Below are 25,619 nucleotides of genomic sequence, written 5' to 3'. Positions count from 1 at the left end.
ACACTTCGTTAGGACGCGGGCCGGGGCGGGACCGCGGCAGCCCTCCCTCGGGCCTGCAGCCGGCAGAGGGCGCGGGGCAGCTCCTCGTTTCGCTGCCCGGCGGGCGGGGAACTGGCTGCCCCCGGAGCGCCGTCGGAGCTCCCGGGCACCGGGTCGCGGTAGCCCGGCCGGCCGGAGGGCGCACGGGCAGCGCAGAGGGCAGGACGGCGGGAAGTGGGCGGGGCGGCCGGGAGCCGGCGGGGCGGGGCGGGGCGGGGCGGGGCTGGGCGGGGCGCGGAGGGGGCGGGGCCGCGAGCGGGGGGCGGTGGCGGCGGCGGCGGCGGCGGCGGCGGCGGTAGCTGAGGAGGAGGAGGAGAACATGGCGGCCGCGGAGAGCGCCTGAAATGCCTGTTTTTCAGGCCAGGCGAGCGGGAATCTGAAGCGATTCTCTGAGCCTTCCCCTCAGACGGCTGGACCGCGGCCTCGAGCGCCTCGACTGCCCTGTTCCCTGCTGCTCCCTCGAGTGCAGCCTGCGCCCGGTCCGTTCTGCATCCCCCTGCGGGGGGACTCCTGCTCCGGAGGAGGGGGCCGGAGAGCCGCGGCGGCGGCGGCGGGCTCCCGGCCCGAGCAGCGGCGGAGGCCGCGGCGGCGCTGCCACGGTCGCGGGCGAGCGCGGCGCCCGTCAGCGCGGCCCAGAGGCGGCGGCGGCAGGTGAGTGGCAGGCGGCGGGCGCCGAGCCTCCCGGTGGGTGCAGCTGTCACGAGCCGCGCGGCCGCCGAGGCCCTAGGGGGCGGGAGCAGCTGGTGCCCCTCCGCCCGCCGTTCTCCTTTCTCTCCGCTCCGTTCCCCCTCCCACTTTCCCCGACTTCTCCCTCGGCCTCGCGCGGCTGGAGGGGGCGGAGGTCGCAGCTGTCACGGGCACCAGCTGGGGGCTGTGCCGCGGATGGAAACTGCTGCAGCAGCGACTTCCCTGCCCCGTTTCCCAGTTGCCCTAGTTAGAGCGGACGGGGCGAGCATCCGCGGAGGGTGCGCGAGGCTCGCGGCCGCCGGCCCGGCGTGGGGAGAGGCGCCCCGAGCCCGCGGGCGCTCCCCGCCGCCGAGAGGGGGAGCCGGAAGTCGGCGCGGGCGCCCCTCGGCCCCGGCGAGCGCGGTGACCTTGGCAAGCCCGGTAACCTCTCAGAGTCTCGCTTGCCGGGACTGCGAAATGGGGATGACCGTGGCGAGCCTTCTTGTAAGCGCAGCCTCCGACGGCGCTTCTGTTTACCCCCGCGCACTTGCTTTACCCTTCTCCAGACGAGGGATTTCGGAGGCAGAAACGGGATGGATAAGTGAGATTTTCTTGTTATGTTTAGGGTTTGGTCCCCTTCGTCGGATTCTGCTGAAAGGATTTAGGAAGGGGAGCAAACATGTTGGCTGGAAGACTGAGAGGTGGGATGGGTTAATGGTCAGCGACAGAACTCGAGCCATTCCCTAGTCGCTTGGAAGAGAAATGGAGAAACCGGACACCAGGGTCCCTGCTCTTACTACCCAGCTGTGTTGTTTTTTGTTTTCTGTTTTTAAAGCAGTCACTCCCATAGACTAGACACTGCCTCGGTTGACGATGTTAGAGGGAGACGGAGGGTTTGACAATAAAGCCTGTATGTGTGACAAGGAGAGTCCGTGCTGCTGTGGCTGCAGTTTGGTGGGGAGGAAAACTTGAAGCTGGAGGATCTTTTAGCCTTTCAGGCTGGGCTCTCTTCGTTCACTGTAGGTGTTGAAGAGGCAGGTGTCCTTGTGGAGAAGGTGACATTTTTTTCTTTTGAGACGGTGAATTTTTAATGCTGAGCATGATGGTGGTGAATGAAGGGTTCTGGAGTGAATTGCAGTCCCAGCACCCTCTGTTGATGCCAAGAGTAATCTCTGTGGCGATGATTTGTGAGGGCTGAGGCTTTCACTTCAGTGATTAAGAAATCTTCAAGTGTCTGTGTAAAACATTGCTGCGGTGAAGCTTAGATTATACTGTACAGCTGAAGGGATGGAGTTCAGGGGTTAAATTTGTTTGAGGTTTGTCTTCAATTTTGGAATTGGTTGAAGGTTAGTCTCAAAAAAAAAAAAAAAAAAAAAGTTGGCCAAAGAGGCCTCTCAGCTTGTTTCACAGAAGCTGTGATGTAGTAGGAAGGGGGTCAGATTTCATGTTGAGAATAATATAAAAAGAAAGTGTTTGCTTGGGTCTTTTGGCTCTTGAACTAGAAATAGTTTTGGGTTAAAAGTAGCAGTGAGGTTTGATTCAGCTTAATAAATGGGCATTCCTTGAACTATGTCATAAACAGATGCAACTGCAAGTGTTTCTTTTTTATCTCCTGTACTCTGTGGAAGGGTCTAATTTGGTTTTGTGAACTAGCGTTGGAAATGGTTTCCCCCTATTTCTTATTCAGATTTTATCCTTTGGGAACAATGGATCAAAAAGGGGGCCTGAATAGGGAATATATGGTTTGGAGAGAAAATGCAGGGATGCTGCTTATAAGAACAGGCATTTGGTTTGATTTTTGTAAACATTTTGCACTGATTATTTATTTCATTTATTTAACTCACAATGAAGTTTGATTTTTAAGGTGCAGAATTTGAATTTTACATAGTTTATAGTTGATCTTTTTCTCATTTCCTTCTGAGAAAATCTGTAGGATTGTGTCTTTTAAATTACTTTTTGTGTGGTTTAAGCCAAGGGAGTATTTTAGATCTGCATTTTTGGTAAGTGGTTTTATTGAAAAAAAGTGCTTGATGGAACTAATGGTGATTGTTCCACTTAAACTGGGATTATATAGACAATGCATTTTCCTCCCTCTTTCTGCCAACATTTGTTTTTCTTTCTCCTTCAATTCCAGGGTTTCATTTCTAGAAATCTGGGCTGGAAACAGAAGCAGCAGTTTGTATAATACCAAGAACTTGCTTATGCCAGGAAGCTGTAAGGGTAGCATGAAGTGGGTGTGGTATAAAGATACTGCCACTATTTAAGACAATTTAACTGTTGAGGGAGTCCAGGGTCAAACTTTAATTTTTGTTGAATTTCCTGTTTTCTTTGTATGTGTTAATCTTTTGGTGGGCAGAGGATTGGGTTGCTATGGTGCTGACTGGTGTATATTGTGAAAGCACTGGCAAAATTTCATGCTTTTACTCTATACGGAAGGGTGCTAAACAAGCCTAAATAATTTAAAGATGTTGCTCCCAGGATGGAATGTTCTCTGCATGTACTGTTGATCCTGCTAATCCAGTGATGGGTGTTCACCAGGACTAAATGTTGAGTAAATGATGAGGGTGGTATAGAGGTGCTGAAAGGTGGAGCGGGGAAGAAAGGATATTGGACATTCTTTGAAAATCTTTTCTCTATTGGACTGTATATCAGAGTATGGTTTATAATTCTTTTTAAAGCACATCTCTTCTCTGTCCTCATCGATTTCACCATAACTTCTCTTACATACTACCTTTGTTCCTTACTTAAGTTTGTCTTTATTGCCCTATCCCCCAAGGGCTCCACATTGCTTGAATATGTTGCATATCTTTTGGGGTTGGTTGGTCTTAAACCATATGGCCTAAAATAGCTTTCATTTTAGGGCAAGTATGGGAGGTAAACACAGCACACACCACCGAGTAGAATCTTCTTAAGTCATGGGGCGAGGAGATCCCCAGGATTCTCATTATTGTCTTGGCAGTGATTTTTACTTTCTGCCTATGATAATCACAGGAATTCTCAGAGGGCCATCAGCTGCTTTCCTAGCATAGGTCCAAAAACATGTGGTGGGCTCCTTTTTACATTACTTCCAAATATCGGGTGCAGAAGAGTGTGGGATTGGATGAAGTGCATGTGTTTCAGGAGTTGAATGACAGAGCGCTATATCCAGTCTTGGGCTGCAGAACCATACAAATTTCTCCCCACCTTGTACGACTTTCCTATGAGTTGGACAGACTAGACTGTAGAAAAGGACTTCTTCATTGCTTCTCTCCCAGGTTAACCAGTAGCTTAGCTCTTGGTTATTGGTCACTAAGGATGGACCTTATGGTCTCTAACCTTTTTTCTTACCATTGGAGGTGAGGTCTAGTCATTTCAAGCCTTTCTTTCTCTCTTCTTTGTGTTTTACTTAGACTTTGTGCCTCTCTCTCAACATACGGGGTCAGAGGTCATAAAATGGCCTAGTGGTAACTGTGTACCATTCTTGGTTGCTTAGTTTAAGGAGGAGGTGCAGGTTTTTTCCTTTAGTTGAATTCCAGATGATGTTTTGTGGGTGCACAGTACTTGGATTAACATAAATTATTGTTTTATATTTCTGCAAGATACATGGTTGAATAAGAAGAATTATTACAAAACACTGACACCAACATTTAAGTCCAGTTCTAGAAATGCAAGTAGAGTTGGTTGTTGAATCCATGCTTCCTCCCCCATTCCCCCATCTGCAACACAGTATTTTTGAGGCTTCTTGAAATGACAGGCTTTTAGAAAAGCTTAGTATAGTTATCATATTTTGAAGATAAATAGCTTATGCCAAAACAGAAGCTATAGTCACTGGAGGAGTTGTAGAAGACTTCACATTAATCAGTCTAGTCACCCTCATCTTAGATATATTTTGATCTAATCTCTCCCCATGGGTATGTTTCAATGTGGACGGTGGGAAGTTGGGCTTTACTGAGAAGTCCTGGACCTGACCACTGGGAACAGACAGATGAGATCCATAACAATAGGTGCAAGCACAGAAGTGAAATACACCTATTAACAGGGCCAGAAGTCTAATAACACTGGTTTTATCCAATGCTTCCAGAGTGATACTTCATTTTTGCCTGTAATTTTGAGGCAGTTTTTAAGCTTCTTTTGAGAATGGATGTTTGACTTCAGACACAGGAATGGTGCCCTGGCTCTTTTACTTAGTAGATGTAACCTTGGGCTAGTTATTTAACCACAGTAAACCTCAGGTTTTCGTGCTTAAAATTGGAATAATGTACTTAAACTCATATTGTTGTGACCTTTAAATTAACTTATTATATTAAATAACAAGATATGTCTAGCATAATGATGGGCAGGTAGTTAAGACTTTAATAATGTTTTCTACATTTCCATAACCTAAACACATCACTGCCTAATCCATCATCAGATTATCTGATTCTTTTCTTTGCAATTTCTTGGATTTCCCCCTTTATTTCTGCCTCTACAGTCTGGTCCCCCTGTCATTTTGCACATGGAGTAACTAGCATCACATGAACTCTGTGGGCCTGAGTTTCTTTATCATCAGATGAGCATATTGGTCTGAATTCACATTTCTTCTTGTGCTGAAATTCTATGATTTGTAGGTTTATAGCTGTTTGCCTGCATGCATTTGCCTCTCTAATTCATCCTACATATAAATGTTGAAAAAATTCTTTGCTGAAATATTTTTTGATGTTATTGTTTTTAGTGGAGACTCTCTGTGGAAAAATTTATCAAATGTAAATCACTTAAACTGTTCTTGTATTTCTCATTCCAGAAAATTTGCTGCAGATGGCATGTGCAGAAATGCTTTGTAAACTGTAAAGTGCTACACAAGTGAAGAAAGTATTATAATCACTTGTAGATATCTTGCTTCTTTGATTTTACATGTTTCGTTTCTTTATTTAAATTGTATTCCTTTTTCCTTTATCACTTAACCTTCAAAAACAGTCAGAGCTGGTATGTTCTCTAGAAAGCTTGATTTTTATCACACTCCTTTAGCATCGATTACCCAGTTTGTTCTTTTTTTTTTTCATTTAAATTAAAAAAATTTTTTGTATTGGAGTATAGTTGCTTTACACTGCTGTGTCAGTTTCTGCTGTACAACAAAGTGAATCAGCCATACGTATACATATATCCCCTCTTTTTTGTATTTCCTTCCCAGTTAGGTCACCACAGAACACTGAGTAGAGTTCCATGTGCTATACAGTAGGTTCTCATTACTTGTCTGTTTTATACATAGTAGTGTATATATGTCAATCCCAGTCTCCCAGTTCACCACCCCACCCCTTCCTCCTTGGTATCCATACATTTATTCTTTACATCTGTGTCTCTATTTCTGCTTTGCAAATAAGGTCATCTATACCATTTTTCTAGATTCCACATATATGCATTAATATATGATATTTGTTTTTCTCTTTCTGACTTACTGCACTCTATGACAGTCTTCTAGGTCCATGCACGTCTCTGCAAATGACACAATTTCGTTCCTTTTTATGGCTGAGTAATATTCCATTGTATATATGTACCACATCTTCTTTATTCATTCCTCTGTTGATGGACATTTAGGTTGCCTCCATGTCCTGGCTAATGTATATAGTGCTGCAGTGAACATTGGGGTGCATGTATCTTTTTGAATTATGGTTTTCTCTGGGTATATGCCCAGGAGTGGGATTGCTGGGTCATATGGTAGTTCTATTTTTAGCTTTTTAAGGATCAGTTTGTTCTGTATAATAAATTTCTTCCTTTCCTTCTTTTTTTTTTTTTTTTTTGAAAGAGTTTCTCTTTTTAGTGTATGTTGAATTGGCTTTCCTAATTAGATTAGAAAATCCTCGAGATGGCATGAACCACAACGTTTAGAGCAAAGGGCCCTTAATGGTAATTTGGAACAACCTTGTTAATATTATAGATGAGAAGACTAAGGCCAGACAAATATAGTAATTTTCATGGGCCACATAGTTAGTGTCTTTACTTGGGCAAGAACCCAGGTATTTGGCTCCCAGTCTTCTTTATGATAGTTACTTATTGTATTTGAAAGTTATTACAAAGAGATTTAAAATTTTAAGAATTTTAGTAAGATTTTGAGTAACGTGTAAGCTAGTAGGAAAGGCATATTTTTGGCTTTTGGCCAAAAATTGTCAAATATTGTAATAAGGTATTAATCAGGAATTAATTAAGGCTGCTGTCTCAAAAAGTACAAAAGTGCCTGGAGAGAAATGTTTGCTTTTCTTGTATGGCCCTCATTCAGAGTCAGCAAATATTTATTGAGGACTGTCTCCGAGACACAGTGTACTCAGGTACTGTGCTTGCTCTATATGTTACATTTTATAAACAAGGAAAGGCAGCTCAGGGAAGTTAAGTGGCTGGTATAAGATTGCACAGCTTGTAGGTATTAGGGATGACATTTGAGTCCAGGTCTTCTGACCTGAAATCACGAGCATACCTCTAAATTGGCTTCTCTCCAAGGTGCTCCCCACACTTGGCCACACTGTAGCCCTCTGTTACTTTCTGGACTCCGTTCTGTTGTCTACATGTGCAGTAGAGACTGCTGCCATCTCCATTGCTTTCTGATGATCCAGGAGCCAGTGTACCAGTTACTTAATGAAAGTATCACTTTAAGATTTTTGTGCTGTTTCTGATCTCACCTTTGTACTTTAGTAATGTTGATTCTTTGGTGCTTCTGTCTAGGTAAGCTTATCTTTGAATGGTTGGTTTGGATTCTTAGCAATAAAATTCTGCCTCTCATGTTTTGTTAGTATTTAAATAGCTAAAGCTTAGGGTATTTTTTTCATTTGGAATAAATTGCTTGGTCATTCTCTGTGTTTCCACTTGTATTTTGAATGGTTGGTGTTATTCTTATAGCTTTAATATATTACATCTTGCATTTTTAGTTTGCTTATATGGTTAAAACATTTACATGCTTTTATTATCAAGCATAGATTCGGTTGTTTAACAGTAGAGGATATTCTATTGTGAGTGTATGTTTGTATATATACAGATATCATGCCATATTGGACCAGATAGTTGAAGGATGAAATGTCCTTGCCTTTTGAAAGTACCTGTATGTGTAATACTGGCTTTACTTTGCCGAGTTTGTTTGGAGGAAACCAGGGAAAAGATATTTGTTCTACAAAGTCTAATTCCTACCTCCCTCTTCATTCCAGGTGGTACAGGAAGTCTGTAATTGAATTTCTAAGTAGCCACTCATCATTCATTCAAGACATAGTTATATGAGTACCTACTTTGTTCAAGGTGCTGTGTTGTTAAAAGATAGGGAAGTTAAATGATAAGATATAGATCCTGTCCGTAAGGAGATTATGACCTAAGAGAGGTGATAAAACTACACACAGATACCTATATTACTAATTAAATGTGATGAGTGCTATGAGAGAGGTACTGAAATAGTACTTTGAGGAATCAGGAGAGTGAGCAATTATTTTCATTTGAAAGGGATAGGGGCAAGTTTCGTGGTGGACTTCGTGGTGGACAGGAACATTGAAGGCAGAGGATGATTTCTGTGTGAGTGAGGGGGAGGAGAGCAGTATATTCAGGAAGATTAAATAGCAAAGATGAAAGGACAGAGATGCTTGGGGTTATTTTGGGAATCATAAAGGGGGAAAGTGCAAGCGGGAGGGTGGCACCAGCTGAAGTGGGAGAGGGAACCAGATGTTCTAGGTGCAGTTGTAAGACATTGAATGATTTTAATGGAGGGAGGTGGTGAGGAACGGTGAAGTTTGTAGATCTGGATGAAAATGAGAAGTGCCAGTTTTCCAAATCTATGTGGATCTTTTTTTGACGGGTTTTACACCCCAAATCTTATATTTTCATAGTTTTTGAAATGATTCCATCTGTAAGGCTTACCACACTGGGAACTTACGCATTTTTATGTATATTTGAGAACATACTTTTTTTTTCTTGATGGAAGTTAGTACAAAATCTTTTTCACTGTCTTATGCTTTTAAAAATTAAAAAAAATTTTTTTTTAAAGCAGTAGCTATTTCTTTAAGCAGTATGTTATCATTTGGAATTCTTAAGATGATGCAGTGGACTTGTTTTTCAAGTGTAAAAATGTCATCCTTATGTAAATATGTGTCACTCTATAAGTTAGATTGGTCATACAAGTTGAAAGCCCCTGGCTCTCAATATATTTCATGATTTATTTTACTGATTTATTTATGCCCTGCCATGTTCCAAAAAGGATTTAAGGCAGGATATGTCATGAAGAGTCTTGGACCTTGTTCCAGCCCTGTCTATTATTTGACTGAATTGCTAACCAACATTACACTGAGGGAACAGTGTTGAAGACAGCTGATGTCATAGAATGTACTGCAGTTGTGTCTTTTGCCAACTGGTAGTAATTCAGAGATGGATACAATATAATTAGAGTACCTTTAAAGATAACTCCTTTGAACGTCCATAGCATGCCAGGGAAATTGGTTGGAAGGGACTCATGGAGAGCTTTGACCCTTGGGAGCCCAGGCACATTTAGAACAGTGGTCTCTACAGTAGGGTTTACATAAAATTATCAGAGAAATATTAGAGGTGTGTTAGAAAGTTTCTTACTTTCAGTCTGCTGTGATGTTTTACAGTTTATAGGAGCCTGGGTAATTGCTTTTTTAGATTTATTATTTTAAATAGTAGACTAAACATATATTGTATTGCAATAAGGAGTCACCAAGCAGATTTTTTATAAAATATTTCATACAGGTTAACTGGTCATCTTGAGGTAAAGGACTTAAGAATTGTCTAATTTAAAGATGACTTATTAATTTTTCTTTCACAAAAATACAAATGTCCAAAATTTGCTGACATTTTCCTCTGACAAGTGTCTGTGAGTAGTATACTACCTAGCAGATATTTATGAAAATAAACCCACTAAATCTGTCCCTTTGGGATGATGGTAAATTCTTAACAGTGACTCAAAAAGTAACTACCTTTCAAAACAAAATAAAATTCAATGTTTCGGAGAGAGGTTATTGAAAATGTATATTTGGGACTATTTCCATCATTATTGGATTTAATTGCTGAAAATGATGTTAAAACTTTAAGAATGTTTGTATATGTACACTTGAACTTGAAAACCAAATTTTCTAACCTGTATAAAGACCTTGTAAGAGAGGCGTTTTAGTGGTTTTGGGCCCATCTACTGAAAATATAAAAAAGGCAATACTATCTGATGAGTTAGTAAGAACAACTGATTGTCATCAGGAAATATGGAAATGCACTGTCTGAATTTTAGCAAAAACTTTTGCATAAATGGTGAAGAGGATTGAAAATTGAAATTCATGTTTTATTCAGTGCAGCAAGTGATGCAGTTCTTCCCTTTGGTTATACTCATCTTTGTGAAGTATGTTTTTTGGCTATGATAACCATTAAAACCAAATAAAAGAGTTACTTATTATAAAAATGAACTGAATTTAGAACCAGACTTTTAAGTTGCTATATTACAAAATATGAAAGCAAAATTTAAAAATAATAGTGTTCATCACATTACTGTCACCAAAAATGGTGGTAGTATTAAAAACAATATTTATTAGGGAGAGCATAAAGCCGTGTCATCAATAGGTATATTAAATGTTTAAAAACTGTTTATTTTATTATAATAAATGTCATTCTTTTACATATCCATTTTTGTGTATGCTTTATAAGGCACATAATTTATTGGTCTAGTGGGCAATGTATATAAATTATAAATAAATGTACATATATGGCTTCTTATTCAAAACCTTTTTAGCCGTGGGGTATATGATAAGAATAGTTACCACTGTTTTGTAGGAAGGATTTTTTTTTTTTCTCTGTAATATATTTATTACTCCGGTCTTATAAATCAGGAAAGGAGGATAACACTTCTCCCTAAGACTCAAAAGAAGCTCCAGCACCAGCACCCAAAGCTGAAATTCTACTTAAACTACTCCTTGAAAAATTACACACGAACAGTGAAACATTATCATGTGCTATGCTAGTATTAAGAATATATTCTAAATTATCCCATTGCTATGTATTTTGTGCATTCGGTGATCTACCCAGTCATAATGTACTCACACATACGTGCTTTATCGTACATAATACATACTGTGTATAATCATACATTATTTACCCCATGCACATAAGCATGTCCATTAAACTATTAATGTTGCATAATAGATAATTAGTTCACCATACATACCATTCTTTACCACATAGATACCCATTGTGTAACATATACAATTAATATTACATAGAACACACTAATAATTGTACGTGCCCTATTAAGTCACATCATTTCCAGTCAACATGCTTGTTACAACAGATAATCAGTTCTTAATCACCAAGCTTAGGACGGGTTTTTAAGTAAGAACCCTTGGAGTTCATGGACTGAGAGTCTCTAGATAGGCTCTGCGGGGCGTGTCTGTGAACATTCTGAAGTTATGTATATGCAAAATTCTATGAGTCTGTGCATTTCTCTGGAGAGAAATTCATAGGGTCCCAAAAGGGTCCATGACCTCCCCAGAGGTTAAGAATCTCTTTTGTTAAGGACTGGGACCTCAATAACTCCATTCATCCAGTCTTAGTCTCTTGCCAAGTTTAATGGATATATCTGATGTCATTACTCAGACCCGCAGTATGACTGGATTTGCAGTCTGTTTTTCCATTTTGCAATAGATGTGATCGCAATGCCTTTGGCCTTTATAGATGTTTGAGCTCCTATCTGTTTGTTGCACAATTACCTGGCCTTCGTCACTTGGCTGCTTTTCTATATCATTTCCCACCTCTGTTCCCCCAAATCCCAGTGAAAAAGAGTGGATCTTTTGTATGAGTGTGGAGATGGAAATGAATATATGTATAGAAGAGCCCAGCATCGATTCAAGTATTGGGAGACCCTGCTGGGTAGGCTGGAATTCACAGTTCCTGTGGCTTTAACCTCTTTGTAGCATCTGAATCTCAGCTTTTTAGAGTCCTTAAGGTCTGATTTGACATATGCTGAAAACACTTTCCAAGTTCTATCAGCTCTTTTTTAGATCTATTCCTTTTCTCCTCACTGTCATCATTCTATTGCTAATTTAGGCCTGATATTTGCCATAGTATCCCAGGGAGGTCTCACTGTCCCCAGTGAGTTCCTTCTTCAGTCTGTCCTAAATTTTGTTTTGGAATGATCATCCTAATTTTGATTTTCATTGTGTTACTTTGTTTAAACCCTTCAATGGCTCCTCATCATTGTCAAGATAAAGTTCCTTAGCCTGGCATTTAAAGCTTTCCAGTGTCTGGTACCAACTTGCTTTTCTGGTCTCATTTCCCACTAGTCTCCCCCAATAAACTGTTTGAAGTAAAATTGTCAGTTACTGTCCCTAACACATCCCTTGGGCTTGTCTGTTTGCACTCCTTTATAATTCCTTTCCTTGGAATGTTCTCCCTTATCCTAGTCTATACCTCTTGAAATTCTATTTATCCTTTAAAGCTCAGCTCAGATTCCACCTTGCTTGTTAAGTGTTCAGATTATAAAATTAGAAAATAATCCCTTCCTTCTTTGAACTCTTTTAATATTTATTTTCCTTATTATTAATTTGACACTTTTTACTGCCTTTATACTCTGTGGAATTTTTTTGTTTTCATGTGTCCTATCTCCCAAATTAGGGTATGAGAATGGCAAAGGGGATCATGTTTATATTCTGTCCTCTGCAATGTCTTATGCATGTAGATATTAAAATGTTTGGCAAGTCATATTGATTAAATCATGATACTACTTATTAATGTACTTAGAGAAATAGGCCTTTTTTGTATGTGTGCCTGGAATACTCATACATAATATCTAGGGATCCTCTTTACTGGCTTCAGGGTATTTGGGAAATTGAATTGGAAATCAGATATTGCTTGGAGAGCATGTAGTCCTACAGCATAAGAAGTTGGCTGTTAAGGGCTATGTTCAAAAGTCTGGGGTAACCTGGTGACTCTTTGTTTTCCAATGTAGCACTCCACTTGCCATGGATAACAGAAAAGCCTGTGTTCGTTCGACTCTCTCCTTAGCCATGCTGGAGACACAAATTCCTTATGTCTTGAGGAATACTACATTTCTGTTTAATTTTTCAACACATTCTTCTCAATAAAAGATGAAGTTTTATTGGATAATTGTTGTTTGAATGGTTAGTATGGGACACCATGATGTAGTTATACCTTAGGGTTTCTGCCCTTCAGGGAGATAATGATCCTTACAGGGAGTCTCATTTGCTTTCAATCATACATGAATTAAAAAATAATATAAAAGATGTCATAAGGGAGTATATAACTAACTAGTTTACTTAGTTGCTAACTGAGATATGTGGAAACTCCTCTAGCACTTAACAATTTTTAGCACTCACTTGAAATTTATTTATTATCATTTATATTTGTTTCTGTTTTGACATATGTCCTTTCTCAGCAACCACATTGTACATTATAGAAAGTAGAGGCCATTTATTGTACTAGTTATGTGCCAGTACCACAGTGCTTTTCATAGTTCTTTACCTGCAGTATACATGTAAGTGTGTTACTGATGATGCCAGGAGTATGCTCTGGGTAGGCTTCCTGGAGGAAATGGAATTTCAGTTAAATTTCTAGGATTTGAAATGATGCTTATAGCATCATCCCATGGAATATGAAAAAAAGCGTTCTGTAGTTGAATAATAAAGTACATATGTTTGGTGCATTATCTGAACATGGAGCCTCCTTGGTTACTAGGCCTTTGGCCCTGAAGTGACCCATGTCACTTCCTCTTATAGCCCGTTGGCCAAAAGAAGTCACAGGGCACTACTTACGGAGCCAGGCATGTGGGCAAGAAATGAATATTCAGTGAGCAGTAAATGTCTTTGCCTCACTGTAGCAGAATCGGCTTTATTCAGAGAGATGAATACTAGAATTGGTAGGCCCTACTTGGAGTCATTGAAGTAAAGAAGAATTGTTTCTGTGTGTCAGTATAAATAAGGATTTTATTATTAAATTTATTTGTGAGAAGAACTTGTAGTGTTGAATGGTAGCTCTTGGGATAATTAAAGGAGACATTTTTACTGATGTCTCTACTTCAGGCGTAGGTATTATAAATTGTTTTAGTTTAGATGGTTTGCTACCATCTTCAGAGTAGGTATTTGAAACAGGTAGAAAGTGATTCTTTGGCTTCAGTAAAACTGATCCAGAATATTTCTACATATACTCTTAAGATTATAAGGTGAGAAAAGTGAGAGGGGGCATAAAGGGCTTTCAGATACTATTGAAGGCCATTTGCTCTCTGAGGATTTCATAAAATTTCTCTTTATAGTCCCTAGAGCTCTTTTCCCTCCCTCTTATCAACATATTGCTAATTAATTAAAATCTGTTTCCTCCATATTTTTGTTTGTCTTTTAATGCTTGGTTTGATAAGGACCTTTGGGTGGTGGTTAAAATGTTGGCCAAGTGTGCAGGGCTAGGAAGCCCCAATCGTTATTTATACATGAGGCTTATTTTCCCCTCAATTTAACTCTAAAGTCATCAACCCTGAACTTTTTAGACCTTAGGCTTTCTTTCTGATTGCATTCTAATAATTATTTCCTTTTTAAATTAAAAAATAAATCATATATAATACATGACTATATTCAAATAATAAATTCCAAGAAATGGGAGTACGTGGAGTTAAAAGGTGAAAGTCTCTGTAGTGAATTATATGATAGCTGGTAATTTAGGCTGTATAGATTTAGGCTGTCTAGTATTCCCTTTACCTCCTTTTCAGGTTGCAGTATCCTACCCCTTGGCCAGGGGGTGAGCATGTGACCTAGGCTTGGTCTGTCGTAATGCTCCATTCCTCTGGACACAGTGACTGCTGCAGGATGGCCATATGACTAAAGCAGGTTCAGACCCCTTCCTTGAGATTGAAAAACAGATATTGGATGAGGGACAGGCTTATTCCTTTGGAGTTGCTAAGCTGACATAGAGTGTGCCTGGCCAAATGAAGGAAGCCTATGTGCCATGGGAAAGAATGAGGCCAACATACAGACTGAAGAAGAGCTGACCAACTCTCTCTTACACACAGGCACACTTAAAAATGCACAGTCATACACATTCTCACATGCTCGCATGTGTGCACATGGGGAGTCATTGGAGCCTCTGGATCCACTTGAACCTTAAAGTAGATCCACTTTATATTTCCCAGTTAAATGAGTTACTCAGTTGCCTGACTTGCTTGTGTGAGTTTGAATTGGGTTTCTCTCTCAGAACTGAAAGAGTCCTGACCATTTCAGACCCCTGTTGGCAGCTATCCCTCTCCTTCCCTCCCCACTACCCACGGGATCATACTTTTTGAATTGTTATAGGCTTTAAAAAACTTAATATCATGGGAATCTTTCTATGTCAGAACATGAAGGAGCTGTTTTATCTTTGCATAAAATGCTGCATAGCATTACATTAGATGTATATTCTATAGTTTATTTAACCATCTCTCTTTTGATAGACATTTAAAAACTAGTTTTTTGCTGTTGCAATCTATGTTTTGGTAAACATCCCAGTTTGCACTTGTTTTTGCAGGTGTCTGAGAACGCACCTATGGAATTAATGGTTATGCATATTTAAAAAATTGATGTCCTTTCAAAATGTTATTACAAAGGCTATATCACTTTATGCTTTCACCAAGAGTGTATGATAGTTGCTGCTTTCCCCTAACTTTATCAACTTTGGATATTATCAGTCATTTCTATTTTGGGTCTATCTGATGGGTGAGACTGGTATAAAGCCTTGCTGTAATTTGAAGTTCTCTGACTATTGATAAAGTTGATCATCTTATCAGATATTTATTGTATATTGGATTTTTTCCCCTAAGGCTCTCTTGTTCATATTGTTTTCATTTTCCTTTTGGGCCTCTTTTAATTGCTTCCTAGCAGTAATATACTCATGATGTAGTTGTTTTTATACTAATTAGGGATGTCCTTGGTAAACAGCTGACCCTGTTACCTAGTTATTTCAAAAAGAAAGATGTGAGATATCTAATCCAAAACCCACATCTTATTTATTTATTTACAGATATCCCTGAATATTTAATTGATTTATACCTGATAATTTTGTATAGCTGCCTATATAACTTTGTTTAGCTAAGGGGTACATGTCTCAATTGGATAGTCTATGCGTACTTAATTGAGGTAATTTTATGGCTGAGCTAAAAGTTGAGAAACTCTTGTTTGGAGAATTTTCCAGGTCCAAATCATTGTGATTACATAGAATTTTGGGACTCAATTAACCGTTTGTCCATTGGTGCTGAATCAGAACCACTTTGAGAGGAAAATTTTGGCCCTATAAGAAACTATTTTCTTGGCTCACCCCTGTGGAGAGGTGGGTTGGCTGCATACTTATATATCTTTCGTGGTTAGGTTCCTTAATTTTCCTAAGAGCATATTAACCTAACTCTGTACTTGATTGACTATGAAAGTGTATAGTTTACCTGTAATTGGCAGTACAGAACAGCTTTACTCCAGCAAGTATGTATTCACTTACTTTGCAGCCCAATTCTTATCAGAAACCTCGTAGTCAGAAACAGGACTCTGAGAATTGGTTAAATAATACACAGTTAATCCATTGCTTTAGAAACAATCAGTTTTTGATTGAATCAAGCCAGAATACCAGAGAGCTACATATATTGATTGCATTGTTTTAGACTGGGGTAGAATTACTTTTACAGAATTGTTATTTGGTGTAATGCAATAAACCTTTATTGAGGGCCATTAAAACAAACAGTTTTATAAAATTTAGTACGCCTCTTATTGTAGAATTCTTGTGAGGATATTATCTCCTTTATCTCAGTGCTCTTGTTGATGTTGTAACTACTGCTACTACTATGACTATTAGCTGGTGATCTGGAGTACTAAGACAACACAAAATGAGCTAAGAGTTGATGGACAAATACTGCTCTTAGCTGATGGCAAATGCTTTTGCCCAAAAGGGAGACAACTTTATGGAAGAGGGGTGATATAATGGTTAGGGCTCTGTAGTTAGATTTCCTGGGCTTGAATCCTGGCTCTGCTACTTCCTAGTTATGTGTTATTTAACCTCTTGGTGCTTCAGTTTTCTCATCTATAAAATGGGGATAATAATTGTACCTACCTCCACAAGGTTGTTATGAGAATTTTGTGACTTTAAACATATAAAATGCTTAGAACATGCCTGGCCCAGGACACATGCAGTGAAAATGAGCAGCTGTTGTTCCCCTCCCCCCCCTTTTTTTTTGTGGTAAGATGCACATAACATAAAATTTACCATCTGAACCATTTTTAAATGTATAGTTCAAGCTGCTATCATTTTTATCATCATCATCATCATCATCAGTATTGGAACCCATGTAAAAAAATGTAAAAAGAATCTTAAAAAAAATCATCATTTTAAATCATTATTATCATTATTAGAACCTATGTAAAAATGTGTAGTAATTTTTTTTTCCCAAGTCTGGGTACCAGGAAAAGCTGCATTTCCTTTGACCAATTGGTTTGCTTGTATTACATAGTCATCGTGACTCTTATAACCTATGGTATTTCTCTCTTTGCAAGGTAGCTCAGTCAGGTGTGCAGCCCTTCCCTTGCAACTGTATAGGACCTTGTGGCACATAGTTTGTGTGGTAAATTTACCTCTGACTTTATTTTCCTCCCTCGTTTTCTCTTTGCCTCATTCTCATCATTTCTTTTTTTTGTTTGTTTTAAATAAAACTAAGTAGATTTTTAAAATTTATTTTTTTTTGATGTATTATTATTTTTTAACAGAGTTTTTTTTATTGGATTATAATTGCTTTACAATGTTGCGTTAGTTTCTGCTGTACAAGGAAGTGAATCAGCTATATGTATACATATATCTCCTCCCTCTTGGACCTCCCTCCCACCCCCTCTCCGTCCTACCCATCTAGGTCATCACAGAGCACCGACTTCTTTCTTTTTAATTCTAATGCATTCTGTGAGCTGTCTCAAATCTTTTTTAGAATAATATGGAAATAAACAAGTAATCTTCATTATAGCATGTGCCCATGTTGAAACGTCAGATGAATTTTCATTTAATTTACCTTAAGCTGGCTGCTTCTTGATGACAGGGAGGTGCTATAATTTTCATTAAGATATCTCAAATCTCATCATAGGATGGGTTACTTCTGGGAACGTTCCTGTTGACAGCTAATCCTGTTGATGGTGTGGGTTTTCTTTTAAGCTTCAATTACAAAAGTGTTCCTCCTGACTTTTCTTGTTTGTCTTTTCCCTTGACCTTTGCTTCAGCCCTCTCTTGTAGATTTGGGGGGTGGGATTGAGGGGGGAGGATCACGTTAAGAACTTGTAAACCTGTAGTCTTTAAAAGTACGCTTCAGAATAAGACTTTTGTCATAGGTGTAGCATAGGAAGAGTAAAGGCTATATGTGTTACTGTCTTTCTTTTAAAAACCAGAATGCCAGTTTATTGATGTACAAGGGAAAAAAGGAAATGCTCCAAAGCCTAAAATATTCCCATATATTCTGGTTATGTCACTAGCATATTCTCTCCCTCAAACAGAGATGTGTAATGGGGCTGATGCTATTGCTTTGTTAGGGAGAGAATTAAAAGAAGTCGTTTTTACATCAGGATTGATTGAAAAGTCTTTTAAGTATTTTTTTTAACTTGTAGGTTTCTTCTCCCCTCCCCCACCCCCCCCACCCTGCTTTTTTTTTTAATTTGTCTGTTGAAGAACTGACCATAAGGATCAAAAAGTGGGCAGTGGCCCAATTCCTGGAAATCCCGCCCCTTCCTAAAATAGCTGGAATTCTCCTCCCACTTGTTAGCCTATGAAATTACCCATGCCTATAAAAACTGACAATCTCATACCCTGGTGCCTTTCTCGACTTCTGAGCTTCTGAGATGGCCCACAGTCTGTCTGTGGAGTGTGTTTCTCTCTAAATAAGTCCACTTCGTACCCATCACTTTGTCTCTCACTGAATTCTTTCTGCGATGAGACATCAAGAACCTGAGCTTCATTAAGTCCTGAAACCAGGTGTGTGACCTCAGTTGGAAGACTGTGGGTTTTGGCCGGGTTCAAGTCCTGGCCGCGTGGGTTCAAGTCCCAATCTGCGTTTAAGCTGGCTTCGAGTCCTGGCACGTGGGTTCAAGTCCCAATCTAAGGTGCACGGTTTCAGCTTGTCCTATAGAATTTCTTATAGTCTGGATTTCTGTTTAGTTTAACATGTTTCTCTACCCTCTTGTATATCCTATAAATTGGTAATTTGATATAGAAGCTTGATTAAGGTTTAATTTGGGGAGGGGGAAAGATGACTTTATAGATGGTGTTATGAGACACACATAATGTCTAGTTGTCTTTTTGTGATGTTATCAGCTGTGAGTATTGCTATTAGCTTTCTATTCTTAAAATCCTAAAGTGATCACCATGGTGTCTAGATGAGAAAGGGGAAGCATTGCCTGGAAATGCTGGCATCTACTCTGTACAGATAGGACTCCTGGTGATCATTTGAGAATGATGCAGTGTTGTGTAGACTCGAAGACCAGTCTTGGCTTCCTTGTTTAGGAGCTGTTTGATCTTGCATAATTAACAACAACAATAACAGTAGCAGCAGCTACCATTCATTTATTGCTTATTTTACACCAGGTTCTGTGCTAAGTGCTTTATATATGTTGTGTAATCTGATCCTCATAACTAACCCTGTAAGCCAGGTATCTTATTTTGCAGTTCACTTTGCTGAGAAGTAATGAAGCGGGGATTCAAGCCCTGAGTGACTCCAAGCTTGTGCTCTTAATTGCTTTGTTCTTCCATATCTGTAAATTGGGGTATAAATATAGCTGCCTTATCTATCTTGTAGGGTTAATGAGATATTGCGTGTGAAAGTGTTTTGAAAAATATTATAGATGTTAAAATGAGAAGTGTGCTGGACAGACAGTACACAAGGAAAGGTGGATAATGGAGGTCTTTGCCTTTGGCTAAGTGACAGTGAGAAGTTTGGACAGAAAGAACCCTCTGGTCATTTTCTAACTTCTGTTTCCATTACTATGGCTGTTGACATGTGGGAGAGTTTCCTTCTCTTGTTAAAATTGACAGTGATAGAGGTTTTATATGTGGTAAATGTCACATGTCAGAGATCACTTAAGAGTCTCTGGGTGAATAGTGATGTCTTGGTTTTACTCCAAGGGACATGTATATAGGCTTTGTACAGATATTTTTAACTGAGAGAACAAGAGTATAGTCACAGTTCTTTTTCTGAAAGGATAATATATTTATTGAAAGTGGGAGGAGCGTTAACTGAATTTGTGATGTCATATTTCTTTCGCTGGTTAGTGGGTATGTTATGTATGTTAAAATTATTTCCCCCAAAATACCTTTTTTGTATGTCTAAAGTATTTTATAATTAATAAAACCATTGAAGTGCTGAATAGTAATAATCCCATGTGTAATAGACTAAGAAAGAAATAGGTGTGAAGTTAGTACCTTTAGATCTAACCTTCAGTAATTTGTTATCAATTATGATATTGGTAATGAGTACATGGAGAACTGTGTTGAGAAGAGATCTATGGCCATGCCCAGTTCCGTGGCAGAGGGTGCTGTGATTGATGACTGACGTCTGCCTGGACCAGGCATGCAGAGTGTAAGCATAGATGCTTTGTTTTTGCTAAATGTTGGTAATGTGTTTATCAGAAATCCCCAGGCCTTGACCTGGACTCATTTTCGTGGTTCTGTGCTTCTTCCATTTCTTCTGTTACTTTGGAAATCATGTTGCCATACTATATTTATTATGGCGAAATATCTAGGATTTCATTGTGATATTCCCAATAAAGATTTCCCATTTATTATTGTTTTTGACATGTAAATCACATACCATAAAGTCACCCGTTTAAAGTATACAATTCAGTGGCTTGTATATTTGCAAAGTTATGTAACTGTCATCGCTAGTACCAGACTATTTCACTCCCCACCACCCCCCAAAAAATACCATGGAATCATATACTATGTGACCTTTGGTGTATGGCTTCCTTCACTTTGCATAATGTTTTTAAGGTTCATTCATACTGTAGCATGTATCAATACTTCATTCTTTTTTTTTAAACGTGTTTATCTTTTCTTTATTATTATTATTTGTTATAAATTTATTTAATTTATTTATTTTTGGCTGTGTTGGGTCTTCGTTGCTGTGGGCGGGCTTTCTCTAGTTGCGGCAAGCGGGGGCTACTCTTTGATGCAGTGCGTGGGCTTCTCATCGTGGTGGCTTCTCATGTTGCGGAGCACGGGCTCTAGATGCACAGGCTTCAGTAGTTGTGGCATGCGGGCTCAGTAGTTGTGGCTCGCGGGCTCTAGAGTGCAGGCTCTGTAGTTGTGGCACACGGGCTTAGTTGCTCCGTGGCATGTGGGATCTTCCCGGACCAGGCATAGAGCCTGTGTCCCCTGCATTGGCAGGCGGATTCTTAACCACTGTGCCACCAGGGAAGTCCCTTAGTACTTTGTTCTTTTTTATGGCCAAATGTTCTGTTCTGTGGATGTACCACATTTTGTTTATCTATTCAGATGTTGATGAATATTTGAGTTATTTCCATTTTTTGACTAATATGAATAATGCTTTTATTAACTTTTATGTACAGATTTTTGAATGGACATATGTTTTCCTTTCTTTTGGTTATATACCAAGGAATGGAATTGCTGGGTCATATAGTAACTCTATGTTTAACCTTTAGGAACTACAAAACTGGTTTCCAAAGTGGCTGCATCATTTACATTCCTATCAGCAGTGTATGAGGGTTCTTATTTCTCCACATCCTTGCAAATACTTGTTATTATATGGCTTTTTGATTCACACTTACATCCTAGAAAGTGTGAAGTGACATCTCGTAATTTTGATTTGCGTCTCCCTAAAGACTAAGATGTTGAGCATCTTTTTGTATGCTTATTGGCCATTTGTACATCTTTCTTAGAGAAATGTCTACTCACATCTTTTGCCCACTTTAAAATTTGGTTATTTGTATTTTTATTATTGAATTTTAAGATTTCTTCACATATCAGTCCCCTTTATCATGGTTTTGCTTTCAGTGGTTTCATTTACCTTTGGTTAACTGTGGTCTGAAAATATTAAATGGAAAATTCCAGAAATAAACAACTTATAAGTTTTAAATTGCACACTGTTCAGAGTAGTGTGATGAAATCTCGTGCTGTCCCACTCTGTCCAGGACGTGAATCATCCCTTTGTCCAGAATATCCTGCCCGTTAGTCACTTAGTAGCCATCTCGGTTATCAGATTGACTGGTATCGTAGTCCCTGTGTTTAACCCTTATTTTACTTAATAATGGCCCCAAAGTGCAAGAGTAGTGATGTTGGCAATTTGGACATGCAAAAGAAAAGCTGTAGAGTGCTTCCTTTAAGCAAAAACCTGAAAGTTCTTCACCTAATAAGGAAAGAAAAAAAATCTTATGCCGAGGTTGTGAAGATCTACAGTAAGAACAAATCTTCTATCTGTGAAATTGTGAAGAAGGCAAAAGAAATTCTTGCTAGTTTTGAGGTCACACCTCAAACTGCAAAAGTTACAGCCACAGTACATGATAAGAGCTTAGTTAAGGTAGAAAAGGCATTACATTTGTACAATAAGATATTTTGAGAGAGACCACATTCACATAACTTTTATTCTAGTATGTTGTTAAAATTGTTGTATTTTATTATTAGTTATTATTGTTAATCTCTTACTGTGCCTAATTTATAAATTAAACTCTATCATAGGAATGTATGTATAGGAAAAAACATAGTATATATAGGGTTTGGTACTGTCTGCGGTTTCAGGCATCACTGGGGTCTTGGAACATATCTCCTTCAGATAAAGGGAACTACTATATTTTCTGGATACAAGTCCCATATCAGATAAATGATTTGCAAATATATTCTCCCATCATGTGGATTGTAGTTTCACTTTCTTGATGGTGTCCTTTGAGACACAAAAGTTTTTAATATTGATGAACTCCAGTTTATCTTGTTTTTCTTTTTTGTGCTTCGGTGTCATAGCTAAGAAATCCTTGCCTAATCCAAGGTCATGAAAATTTATGCCTCTTTTCCCCTAAGAGTTTTATAGTTTTAGCACTTACATTTAGGTCTTTGATCCATTTTGAGTTAATTTTTCTATATGGTATAATGTAGGTCCCACTTTTTTTTTGCAGTAGAGATAAAGCTCATTATCTTCTATATATACACATCAGCAAGACCTTCTGGTTCACCTCACTTTCGTAATGTTTTAATTAGTATATGATTTTCTGCCAGTTCATTAGTTTCACCTTTGACTCCCTGCTAATGAGTATTTTGTTGGTCTTTTTTTTTTTATTATTAATTTTCATTGGAGTATGGTTGCTTTACAATTTTGTGTTTGTCTCCACTGCACAACAGAATGAAATCAGCCATATACATACAGATATCCCCTCCCTTTTGGACTTCCCTCCCATTTAGGTTACCACAGTGTATTAGGTAGAGTTCCCTGTGCTATCATTTTGTTGGCCTTAAATGGAGGTTTTTGTTTTTTTTTAAACCAAAGCCATATTGTCCTTTGCACTTATCATAGAATGTGAGAATTAGGAAGAAGTTTATTGATCATATAGTCCAACCTCTTATCAGAGCAGAACCCTCAATGTCTGTGACAGAAGGGCTTTCAGTTTCCTTTTGGACACTTTCAGAGTTGGTTAGTTCACAAGTGTGTTGTACTATAGTGCAGTAGTTACATTAAGAAATCTTACTTAATCAAAAATAATTTTATAAATAAAAAGTGTTCCAGAGGGAAAAGGTGGTTAGGGGCTTGAGTTTTTCACCATTTTAAAGAGTTATTTTTTCCTGTAGCAGTTTAAGTTAAAAGGAGTTGGTGATTACATCTTGTTATGGACTGAAAGTTTGTCTCCTCAAAATTATTATGTTAAAGCCCTAACCCCCAGTGTGATGGTATTAGAAGGTGGGACCTTTTGGTATGAGAAGGTGGGGCCATGAGGGTGGAGTCCTCACAGTGGGATTAATGTCCTTATAAGAAGAGACCTGAAAGCTTGCCTCCGTGCCCCTAGCATGTGGGGATACAGCAAGAAGGCAGATGTCTGTGAACCAGAAAGAAGGCCCCTCATGAGACACATCTGCTGGAACCTTGATCTTGGACTTCCCAGCCTTCAGAACTGTGGGAAATAAATGTTTGTTGTTTAAGCCACCCAGAGCATGGTATTTTGTTACAGCAGCCTGAGTTAACTAAGGTGCATCATAACCCACAGTGTTTTATAATTAAATGAGAGTGTTATATCCACCAGCACAGTAGAAGAAATGTTTATATACCTAAAGCCATTCAGTTCAGTTTTAAAAAGCTCTAATGGTTAGAACATTTATTCTTTTATTCATCTGGAATGTTGCCCTTGGTAACAAGTCCTCATTTTATCAATGTCCTCTTAAAAACCTGGAGTCTAAAATTAAACTTGGTACTTCACTTGCGTGCATAGTAGTACAAAGTATGGTAGGCTGATAATTTTTGTTTTCCCTTTTAATATAACCCAGAATTAAGATGTTTTTGGTAGCCATATCCTCTTTGGAGCTCCTTTTGAGCTTGTGATCAAGTAAAACCCCCTTTTAACAAGAGTTACTAAACTGCATGTTCCATTCCTTTGAAACACCAGCGTTGTTATAAAAGTTGCTTTGCAGGTACAGATTATGTGGGCTTTTCTCTGTGACTTATTGGCTCTGTGACCTTAGCCAAGTCACCCAATTTCTTTGACCTTAATTTTTAAAATCTGCCAAATGGGAATAATGCCTCCATTTTGTAGTGTTATTGGGGATATAATTAGATGATTTGTGCATAAGGCTCTCACACTCCCAGATGGAAATAGGTCTCGTGAAAACAGTCTTCTGTTACGGGTGCCTCTTTGCTGGCTTTACTTACTCTTGGTCTGGTATTAACTGTTTGTTCAATAGAGTCCAGCCGGTTCAGATCTCTTTATATCCTGAATTGATAAGAAATATTTCAAATATAAAGAAGAGTAGAAAAATCCTTCCGTGTACTATCCATCCAGCTTATAACTTAATTGGATCTTAACATTTTCCTGCATTTGCTTCAGATTTTTTTTTTTATAGAAGTAAAACACTGTGGAGTTGAACCCTCTATGTACCCTTTTCTTTCCCTCCCCCCCTTCGTTCCCCAGAGGTAAACACTATCTTGAATATACTTGTTTCCATAAATAATGTAATCGTTTTGCATGTTTTTAAACTTTTGATACACACTGTACTGCTAAACACTCTTTCAGTATGTCTTTTCCCTCAACATTTTTCTGTTGCATGCTACACCATAGCTTATTTACCCTTTCTCCTTTGGTTGATTATTAAGTAGTTTTCAATTTTTTTTTTTATCATTAGACAATGCAACAGTGAACTTTCCTGAACATGCTTCTTGTGAACGTGTGTGAATTTCTACAGACAGCATGTAGGGGTGTGTGTGTGTGTGTGTGTGTGTGCGTGCGCGCGTGCGTGCTTGTATAGGATTGGAATCACTGGTTGAATAGTATATGGCTCTTCAACTTTGAAGAGTAATTAGACATTACTAAATAAAGAATACCAATTTAGACATTACTGTTAAGAGTGTGAGAATTTTACTTTCCCCACATTTCCTCCACCAGGTTTTAGCATTATCTAAAATAGAATTCATCAGGTTCTAGATGGTGAGCGGTTATTGGGTTCAGCAATTTCTCTGGCCAACTCTAGAAACACTTGGTATGTGCAAGGAAACATTTATACATACTGTCAAATGAACAGGCTCCTGGAACTGTGTGGCTCAGAATCTGTGACTAACTTATTCTTATAAGGCCACCCGTAATTTGACCAGTTCCCTGGTGGTCCAGTGGTTAAAAATCTGCCTTCCAATGCAGGGGACGCGGGTTCGGATCCCTGGTCAGGGGACTAAGATCCCACATGCCATGCCAAGGGGAAGCTAAGCCTGGGTGATGCCAACTACTGATCCCGTGTGCTCTGGAGCC

The 25,619-nt window shown here is 39.1% G+C and overlaps 1 protein-coding gene across 8 annotated transcripts in view; it reads left to right on the top strand.

The window, feature by feature from the left end:
* Nucleotides 1-333: 333 nt before the first annotated feature.
* Nucleotides 334-25,619, top strand: part of NCOA1 (nuclear receptor coactivator 1) — a 268,347-nt gene continuing 243,061 nt past the window's right edge. For 7 of the 8 annotated variants that reach the window (XM_059893497.1, XM_059893498.1, XM_059893493.1 and 4 more), the window contains exon 1: nucleotides 334-690. The gene's annotated coding sequence lies outside the window, so the exon portion shown is untranslated. Of the gene's footprint in view, nucleotides 691-18,529; nucleotides 18,649-25,619 lie in introns of those variants that run through there. The other variant, XM_059893495.1, reaches the window with a different exon arrangement.

This window comes from Balaenoptera ricei, chromosome 13, assembly GCF_028023285.1.
Source record: "Balaenoptera ricei isolate mBalRic1 chromosome 13, mBalRic1.hap2, whole genome shotgun sequence".
Classification (NCBI taxonomy): domain Eukaryota; kingdom Metazoa; phylum Chordata; class Mammalia; order Artiodactyla; family Balaenopteridae; genus Balaenoptera; species Balaenoptera ricei.
Note: the sequence above shows the minus strand (reverse complement) of the source record. Positions and strands in the feature narration are given on the sequence as shown.